The following is a 10,677-nucleotide window of genomic DNA, read 5'->3' on the forward strand; positions in this document are numbered from 1 at the left end:
CTCCAGCAGGACTTGGCACCTCTCCACCCTGTTAAAAGTACCAATAAAAAAAACAACAGTATCACTGTGCTTAACTGGCCAGCAAACTCATCTGACCTTAACCCCATAGAGAATCTGTGGGGTATTGTCAAGAGGAAGATGAGAAACACCAGTCCCAACAATGTAGATGACCTGAAGGTTGCTATCAAAGCAACCTGGGCTTCCATAAAACCTCAGCAGTACCACAGGCTAATTGCCTCCATGCCACACCGCATTGATGCAGTAATTGATGCCAAAGGCGCCCCGACCAAGTATTGAGTACATTTACTAAACATGCATTTCAGTAGGCCAACATATTGGATTTTAAAATCATTTTTCAAGCTGGTGTTATAAAGTATTCTAATGTACTGAGATAATGGCTTTTGAGTTTTCATTGGCTGTAAGCCATAATCATCAACATTAACAGAAATAAACACTTGAAATAGATCACTCTATAATGACTCTATATAATTTGAGTTTCACTTTTTGTATTGAAGAACTGAAATAAATTAACTTTTTGATGATATTCTAATTTTCTGAGAAGCACCTATATATACAGTATCCCCAGGTAACAGTAGTGGAGCTTGCTACTGCACATGCTCACAGGCATCTTTCCTAACATTCCAGTGTAAAAAACTGATGGCCCTTATAATTCTATAGTGATTACCCCAGTAGACAAAACAATTGTGATTTGATAATTTCCAAATATATATATATATATATAATGACATTTCCTTAGGTTATTTTTTTTTCTATTCGTGGAGAACTCCTTTAAATTGCCCATAGTGAGAGCAATATGTTACAGTCCACCAATCTGATATTGATTACCTATCCTATAAAAGTAGTGAAACTACCGAAGTACAAACTCAACTCTGCCATGTGTGTATTAACATTAAACAGCAGTGTCCTGACATAAATAGGTGGAATTTCTCCCTTCATGTTGTAAAGTGCGTTAATAAAGCTGTCATGATGTCCACATGGGAGCATAAACCCAATCTCCACATCAAACACCTGCTCTACTCCGCCTGACCAGTCCGACTCCAAATCGTGCTTTATAAGGAGTGAGGCAAATATTGACACAGCCCTTTACTTTGCGTTTTGAAGCCAAGCATAAAATCAAATACTGGAAGGTGCAATAAGAGATAAGAAAAAGCAGGAAAGGCACATGACACTCTGTAAAATACAAAAATTGGATTGTAGCTCTATCACAAATACTGATAACGCCGTCGATAATAGTAATGCATTGCTCTCCGGGTTCTTTTTCTGCTCCATTTTATATTTTAATCAAGCTTTCTGTTTTGGCTATGCAGAAGAGACAAAAATTGTCACCCTCAAAGTAGAGTCTTAATTTTGAAAATTCTGGACCCTACAACTCCGTCTGCCAAGTACCATTTGTAATGTTGATGTCTTTTAATATGTTAGAGGGGCTCATGGGACCCCTTATGCAGCATGGACCAGTTAAGACTGCTATCTCACTAACCCCATAGCTACACCCCTGCACCAAACACATTTCATGATGCATAGGAAAAATTGCCGATTTTGGTTGAACGTAGTATATCAAAAAGAAATCCTTCAAATTGCCAGTTCTATAATAAAGATACTTTCCGTCTAAAGAGGGAATCCCTTTTCAGATGATTGATGAATGTCTTCACCTCCATCTCCCTTCTCCTCCATCTCTATTCTCCTCCATAATTGCAATTTCCCGCTGGATAAACCACAAGATTAAATGCTTGTTTAATGGAAGCAATATATGAAGCCAAATAAAATCAATAACTATTGATTCATTGTAATGAATGCCAATGATCCTTCCTGATAGATGGCCGAGATTGCTGACCCAGGTGTAAGCAGTGACTAAATGTTCTCTATGCGGTTTCTTGAAAAGATTATTGCCTAAAATTTTTAGGATCCATTTGCATATGTGGATAAACTGTCACGTACCTCTCTACCAGGGTAAATTAATCATCCGCACCTTGTACTAATCAAGATGTCCTTCTTTGTGCCCTCTTCTGCTCTCTTTTTAAGGACTGGAGCTTAAAACTGAGCTACAACCTCATGGTGCAGTGGTACTACAGTAGTCCATTATTAAGGTGGACTATAATTTTTTTTCTCTTGAAGCCATGCTTTTCTTAATGAATTATAATACAGTGGGGAATAAAAGTATTTAGTCAGCCACCAGTTGTGCAAGTTCTCCCACTTAAAAAGATGAGAGAGGCCTGTAATTGACATCATAGGTAGACCACAACTATGAGAGTCAAAATGAGAAAACAAATCCAGAAAATCACCATGTTTGATTTGGCAAGATTTATTTTGCAAATTATGGTGGAAAATAAGTATTTGGTCATTAACAAAAGTTCATCTCAATATTTTGTTATATATTTTGTTGGCAATGACAGTGGCCAAACGTTTTCTGTAAGTCTTCACAAGGTTGGCACACACTGTTGGTGGTATGTTGGCCCATTCCTCCATGCAGATCTCCTCTAGAGCAGTGATGTTTTGGGCCTGTTGCTGGACAACACAGTCTTTCAACTCCCTTCAAAGGTTTTCTATGGGGTTGAGATCTGGAGACTGGCTAGCCCACTCCAGGACCTTCATATGCTTCTTACGAAGCCACTCCTTCGTTGCCCTGGCTGTGTGCTTGGGATCATTATCATGCTGAAACACCCATCCACGTTTCATCTTAAATGCCCTTGCTGATGGAAGGAGGTTTGCACTCAAAATCTCACGATACATGGCCCAATTCATTATTTTATGTACACGGATCAGTCGTCCTGGTCCCTTTGCAGAGAAACAGCCACAAAGCATGGTGTTGCCACCCCCATGCTTCACAGTAGGTATGGTGTTCTTTGGATGCAACTCAGCATTCTGTCTCCTCCAAACACGACGAGTTTTGTTTCCACCAAACAGTTCTACTTTGGTTTCATCAGACCATATGACATTCTCCCAATACTCTTCTATATAATCCAAATGCTCTCTTGCAAAATTCAGACGGGCCCGGACATGTACTGGCTTAAGCAGGGGGGTACATCTGGCACTGTAGGATCTGAGCCCCTGGCGGCATAGTGTATTGCTGATGGTAGCCTTTGTTACGGTGGTCCCAGCTCTGTGCAAGTCATTCACTAGGTCCCCCGTGTAATTCTGGGATTTTTGCTCACCGTTATTGTGATCATTTTGACTCCATGGGGTGAGATCTTGTGTGGAGCCCCAGATCGAAGTAGATTATCAGTGGTCTTGTATGTCTTCCATTTTCTTATTATTCCTTCCACAGTTGATTTCATCACACAAAGCTGCTTGCCTATTGCAGATTCAGTCTTCCCAGCCTGGTGCAGGGCTACAATTTGTTTCTGGTGTCTTTTGACAACTCTTTGGTCTTCACCATAGTGGAGTTTGAAGTATGACTGTTTGAGGTTGTGGACAGGTGTCTTTTATACTGATAACAAGTTCACACAGGTGCCATTACTACAGGTAATGAGTGGAGGACAAAGGAGCCTCTTAAAGAAGTTACAGAAATCTTGCATGTTTTTAGGTGACCTGTACGATGCTAGCAGGAATGCGGGATGCAATGACAGACGGAAAGCAGAGCAAGGGTTAACGGAGGGATTAAATTTAACAGCGTTACTCCATGCAGGGAGGTAAAGGGTCAGACAGCATAAAGGGAAAAGGATGTCGGGAGACAAAGGGTTATACAGGGGAGACAAACAGTACATTAAGTCAGAGGATATACTTGAGGTGAAGAACAATGGTTCAAAATAATGGCAGTTCATTAACACTTGCGTCAGGAAGTCCTTAAACTGCAACTCCTGCTGCGAACTCAATAATGCCGGCAACGGCTGGCGTGATATCCTTTCCAGGAAAACACTGTGGCCTGTTAGTCCGTCTTCTGGCGATAGTGATTGGTGTACCTTCCACTTCTCCTTGTCCATATACAGATGTGGCACCTGATATTCTTTGGCTGTCACTGGACACACACCGCTCGTCCCACTCTCCCTGGTCCCCGCTGTTGGCGGCGGTTGACGCTGGTCTGTTTAGCGCTGATGCTTTTGGCCAGAGCACTACTCTCTGTGACTGCTGCAACCCCCCGGCTCTGCTCCACACAGCTTGGCTCCACAAGGCTCTGTTCTTCATGGCTTGGCTCGACAAGGCTCTGTTCTTCATGGCTTGGCTCGACAAGGCTCTGTTCTTCATGGCTCTCTCTGCTGGTAACGGGGGCTGCTTCTATATGGCCCATCGCCAAGTCAATCCTCTCAGGTGGAGGATGCAGAGCGCGCTGCTCACCGCTCTCCGTGCTGCTTCCTGCGCTGCCCTCTGCACTGCTCTGTGCCAGACTCACTCCTTTGGCGTGGTTTTTTGTTATGAACAGGTAATTCAGAACCACAATGGACCTTGAAGTTCAGAGCATACAAAGTGACCTGACATTTACCAAAAACATATGACGAGCTCTGAGACGTGGAAACTCTGCTGACCGCAATCCCTAATCCTATCACACCACACTAGAGGTAGCCGTGGATTGCGCCTAACGCTCCCTATGCAACTCGGCACAGCCTGAGAAACTAACTAGCCCTGAAGATAGAAAAATAAGCCTACCTTGCCTCAGAGAAATTCCCCAAAGGAAAAGGCAGCCCCCCACATATAATGACTGTGAGTAAAGATGAAATACAAACACAGAGATGAAATAGATTTAGCAAAGTGAGGCCCGACTTACTGAATAGACCGAGGATAGGAAAGATAGCTTTGCGGTCAACACAAAAACCTACAAACAACCACGCAAAGGGGCAAAAAGACCCTCCACACCGACTAACGGTACGGAGGTGCTCCCTCTGCGTCTCAGAGCTTCCAGCAAGCAAGAAAAACCAATATAGCAAGCTGGACAGAAAATATAGCAAACAAAATAACATAAGCAGAACTTAGCTTATGCAGGATAGACAGGCCACAGGAACGATCCAGGAGGAAGCAAGACCAATACTAGAACATTGACTGGAGGCCAGGATCAAAGCACCAGGTGGAGTTGAATAGAGCAGCACCTAACGACTTAACCTCATCACCTGAAGAAGGAAACTCAGAAGCCGCAGTACCACTCTCATCCACCAAAGGAAGCTTATAGACAGAACCAGCCGCAGTACCACTCACAACCACAGGAGGAAGCTTGGCCACAGAATTCACAACAGTACCCCCCCTTGAGGAGGGGTCACCGAACCCTCACCAGAGCCCCCAGGCCGACCAGGATGAGGCACATCATGAAAGGCACGAACCAGATCGGCAGCATGGACATCAGAGGCAAAGACCCAGGAATTATCTTCCTGACCATAACACTTCCACTTAACCAAATACTGGAGTTTCCGTCTCGAAACACGAGAATCCAAAATCTTCTCCACAATATACTCCAATTCCCCTTCAACCAAAACCGGAGCAGGAGGATCAATAGATGGAACCACAGGTGCCACGTATCTCTGCAACAATGACCTATGGAACACGTTATGGATGGAAAAAGAAGCTGGAAGAGTCAAACGAAAAGACACAGGATTAAGAACCTCAGAAATCCTATATGGACCAATGAAACGAGGCTTAAATTTAGGAGAGGAAACCTTCATAGGAATATAACGAGATGACAACCAAACCAAATCCCCAACACGAAGTCAGGGTCCCACACAGTGCCTGCGGTTAGCGAAACGTTGAGCCTTCTCCTGGGACAAAGTCAGATTGTCTACTACATGAGTGCAAATCTGCTGCAACCTATCGACCACAGTATCCACACCAGGACAGTCCGAAGACTCAACTCAAGAGAAACGAGGATGGAACCCAGAATTGCAGAAAAACGGCGAAACCAAAGTAGCCGAGCTGGCCCGATTATTAAGGGCGAACTCAGCCAAAGGCAAAAAGGACACCCAATCATCCTGATCAGCAGAAACAAAACATCTCAGATATGTTTCCAAGGTCTGATTGGTTCGTTCAGTCTGGCCATTTGTCTGAGGATGGAAAGCCGAGGAAAAAGACAAATCAATGCCCATCCTAGCACAAAAAGCTCGCCAAAACCTCGAAACAAACTGGGAACCTCTGTCAGAAAAGATGTTCTCTGGAATGCCATGTAAACGAACCACATGCTGGAAAAACAACGGCACCAAATCAGAGGAGGAAGGCAATTTAGAAAAGGGCACCAAATGGACCATCTTAGAGAAGCGATCACAAACCACCCAAATGACCGACATTCTTTGAGAGACGGGGAGATCCGAAATAAAATCCATAGAGATATGTGTCCAAGGCCTCTTCGGGACCGGCAAGGGCAAAAGCAACCCACTGGCACGAGAACAGCAGGGCTTAGCCCGAGCGCAAATCCCACAGGACTGCACAAAAGAACGCACATCCCGCGACAGAGACGGCCACCAAAAGGATCTAGCCACCAAATCTCTGGTACCAAAGATTCCAGGATGACCAGCCAACACCGAACAATGAACCTCAGAGATAACTTTATTCGTCCACCTATCAGGGACAAACAGTTTCTCCGCTGGGCAACGGTCAGGTCTATTAGCCTGAAATTTTTGCAGCACCCGCCGCAAATCAGGGTAGATGGCAGACAAAATTACCCCCTCCTTGAGAATACCCGCCGGCTCAGACAAACCCGGAGAATCGGGCACAAAACTCCTAGACAGGGCATCCGCCTTCACATTTTTAGAGCCCGGAAGGTACGAAACCACAAAGTCAAAACTGGAGAAAAACAGCGACCAACGAGCCTGTCTAGGATTCAACCGTTTGGCAGACTCGAGATAAGTCAAGTTTTTGTGATCAGTCAAGACCACCACGCGATGCTTAGCTCCTTCAAGCCAATGACGCCACTCCTCGAATGCCCACTTCATGGCTAGCAACTCTCGATTGCCAACATCATAATTTCGCTCAGCAGGCGAAAATTTCCTGGAAAAGAAGGCGCATGGTTTCATCACCGAGCAATCAGAACTTCTCTGCGACAAAACAGCCCCTGCTCCAATTTCGGAATCATCAACCTCGACCTGGAACCGAAGCGAAACATCTGGTTGGCACAACACAGGGGCAGAAGAAAAACGACGCTTCAACTCCTGAAAAGCTTCCACAGCAGCAGAAGACCAATTGACCACATCAGCACCCTTCTTGGTTAAATCAGTCAACGGTTTAGCAATGCTAGAAAAATTAGCGATGAAGCGACGATAAAAATTAGCAAAGTCCAGGAACTTCTGCAGACTCTTCAGAGATGTAGGCTGAGTCCAATCATAAATGGCCTGAACTTTAACAGGGTCCATCTCGATAGTAGAAGGAGAAAAAATGAACCCCAAAAATGAAATCTTCTGAACACCAAAGAGACACTTTGACCCCTTCACAAACAAAGAATTAGCACGCAGGACCTGGAACACCATTCTGACCTGCTTCACATGAGACTCCCAATCATCTGAGAAGACCAAAATATCATCCAAGTATACAATCAGGAATTTATCCAGGTACTCTCGGAAGATGTCATGCATAAAGGACTGAAACACTGATGGAGCATTAGAAAGTCCGAATGGCATAACCAGGTACTCAAAATGGCCTTCGGGCGTATTAAATGCTGTTTTCCATTCATCGCCCCGTTTAATACACACAAGATTATACGCACCACGAAGATCTATCTTGGTGAACCAACTAGCCCCCTTAATCCGAGCAAACAAATCAGACAGCAGCGGCAAGGGGTACTGAAATTTGACCGTAATTTTATTTAAAAGGCGGTAATCAATACAAGGTCTCAGCGAACCATCCTTCTTGGCCACAAAAAAGAACCCCGCTCCCAATGGCGACGATGACGGGCGAATATGACCCTTCTCCAAAGACTCCTTCACGTAACTCCGCATAGCGGCGTGCTCAGGTACAGATAAATTAAACAGTCGACCCTTAGGAAACTTACTACCAGGAATCAAATCGATAGCACAATCACAATCCCTATGCGGAGGTAGGGCATTGGACTTGGGCTCATCGAATACATCCCGGTAATCAGACAAGAACTCTGGGACCTCAGAAGGGGTGGATGATGAGATAGACAGAAATGGAACATCACCATGTACCCCCTGACAACCCCAGCTGGACACAGACATTGATTTCCAATCCAATACTGGGTTATGGACCTGTAGCCATGGCAACCCCAACACGACCACATCATGCAGATTATGCAACACCAGAAAGCGAATATCCTCCTGGTACGCAGGAGCCATGCACATGGTCAGCTGGGTCCAATACTGAGGCTTATTCTTGGCCAAAGGCGTAGCATCAATTCCTCTCAATGGAATAGGACACTGCAAGGGCTCCAAGACAAACCCACAGCGCCTAGCAAACTCCAAGTCCATCAAATTCAGGGCAGCACCTGAATCCACAAATGCCATGACAGAATAGGAAGACAAAGAGCAGATCAAAGTAACGGACAAAAGAAATTTCGACTGTACTGTACCAATGGTGGCAGACCTAGCGAACCGCTTAGTGCGCTTAGGACAATTGGAGATAGCATGAGTGGAATCACCACAGTAGAAACACAGCCCATTCTGACGTCTGTGTTCTTGCCTTTCAGCTCTGGTTAAAGTCCTATCGCACTGCATAGGCTCAGGTTTATGCTCAGATAATACCGCCAAATGGTGCACAGATTTACGCTCGCGCAAGCGTCGACCGATCTGAATGGCCAAAGACATAGACTCATTCAGACCAGCAGGCATAGGAAATCCCACCATGACATCCTTAAGGGCTTCAGAGAGACCCTTTCTGAAAATAGCTGCCAGCACACATTCATTCCATTGAGTGAGCACGGACCACATTCTAAACTTCTGACAATAAATCTCTATCTCATCCTGACCCTGACACAGAGCCAGCAAATTTTCGTCGTACAGCAATCCGAGCGCCAGAAAAAACGCATCAATATTACATAATGCAGGATCTCCTGGCGCAAGGGAAAATGCCCAGTCTTGAGGGTCGCCACGTAATAAAGAAATAATAATTTTAACTTGTTGAACTGGGTCACCAGAGGAGCGGGGTTTCAAAGCCAGAAATAGTTTACAATTATTTTTGAAATTCAAAAACTTAGCTCTATCTCCAAAAAATAACTCAGGAATAGGAATTTTAGGTTCTAACATAGGATTCTGAACCACTAAATCTTGAATGTTCTGTACTCTTATAGTGAGATTATCCATCAAAGAGGACAGACCCTGAATGTCCATGTCCACACCTGTGTTCTGAACCACCCTGATGTATAGGGGAAAAGAAAGACAGAACACAGTGCAAAGAAAAAAAAATGGTCTCAGAACTTCTCTTTTCCCTCTATTGAGAAGCATTAGTACTTTGGGCCTCCAGTACTGTTATGAACAGGTAATTCAGAACCACAATGGACCTTGAAGTTCAGAGCATACAAAGTGACCTGACATTTACCAAAAACATATGACGAGCTCTGAGACGTGGAAACTCTGCTGACCGCAATCCCTAATCCTATCACACTACACTAGAGGTAGCCGTGGATTGCGCCTAACGCTCCCTATGCAACTCGGCACAGCCTGAGAAACTAACTAGCCCTGAAGATAGAAAAATAAGCCTACCTTGCCTCAGAGAAATTCCCCAAAGGAAAAGGCAGCCCCCCACATATAATGACTGTGAGTAAAGATGAAATACAAACACAGAGATGAAATAGATTTAGCAAAGTGAGGCCCGACTTACTGAATAGACCGAGGATAGGAAAGATAGCTTTGCGGTCAACACAAAAACCTACAAACAACCACGCAGAGGGGCAAAAAGACCCTCCGCACCGACTAACGGTACGGAGGTGCTCCCTCTGCGTCTCAGAGCTTCCAGCAAGCAAGAAAAACCAATATAGCAAGCTGGACAGAAAATATAGCAAACAAAATAACATAAGCAGAACTTAGCTTATGCAGGATAGACAGGCCACAGGAACGATCCAGGAGGAAGCAAGACCAATACTAGAACATTGACTGGAGGCCAGGATCAAAGCACCAGGTGGAGTTAAATAGAGCAGCACCTAATGACTTAACCTCATCACCTGAGGAAGGAAACTCAGAAGCCGCAGCACCACTCTCATCCACCAAAGAAAGCTTATAGACAGAACCAGCCGCAGTACCACTCACGACCACAGGAGGGAGCTTGGCCACAGAATTCACAACAGTTTTCCCTTTCATCTCTCAGCTGCTGCACACACTTTCCTGGCTCTCCTGGGTCAGCAGGAAGCTCTGTCTCTCTTCCTTCCCTCCTGCAGCAGGGGGAGGGTCCGTCTCCCTTAGGCAACGACCCCCCCCCCCCTTCCTCCCCGGCAACAGAGGATGCAGCCCTTTCAGTTCTGGACCCGGCAGGTACCTGGGGTCTGGTCTATCTCTCTATGGACCAAATATTTATTTTATACCATAAATTGCAAAATAAATCTTGCCAAATCAGACAAGGTGATTTTCTGGATTTGCTTTTTCATTTTGACTCTCATAGTTTTCCCTACTGTGTATTGGTGGATTTCAGTGCAGCAGACTGACATTGAGTGTTAAAATTTAGATTATTACAAAGAATTGCACTTGAATCTTTTTTCTCACCACCTGAAGGCATGGCCAGGGTGTACATACAATAGAAGCTGACCATGCAGTGATTTGGGGCTCCTGGAGAATTGGGTCCCAGTCTTAGTCTATCCTATTGCCA

Source organism: Ranitomeya imitator, chromosome 2 (assembly GCF_032444005.1).
Source record: "Ranitomeya imitator isolate aRanImi1 chromosome 2, aRanImi1.pri, whole genome shotgun sequence".
NCBI lineage: Eukaryota > Metazoa > Chordata > Amphibia > Anura > Dendrobatidae > Ranitomeya > Ranitomeya imitator.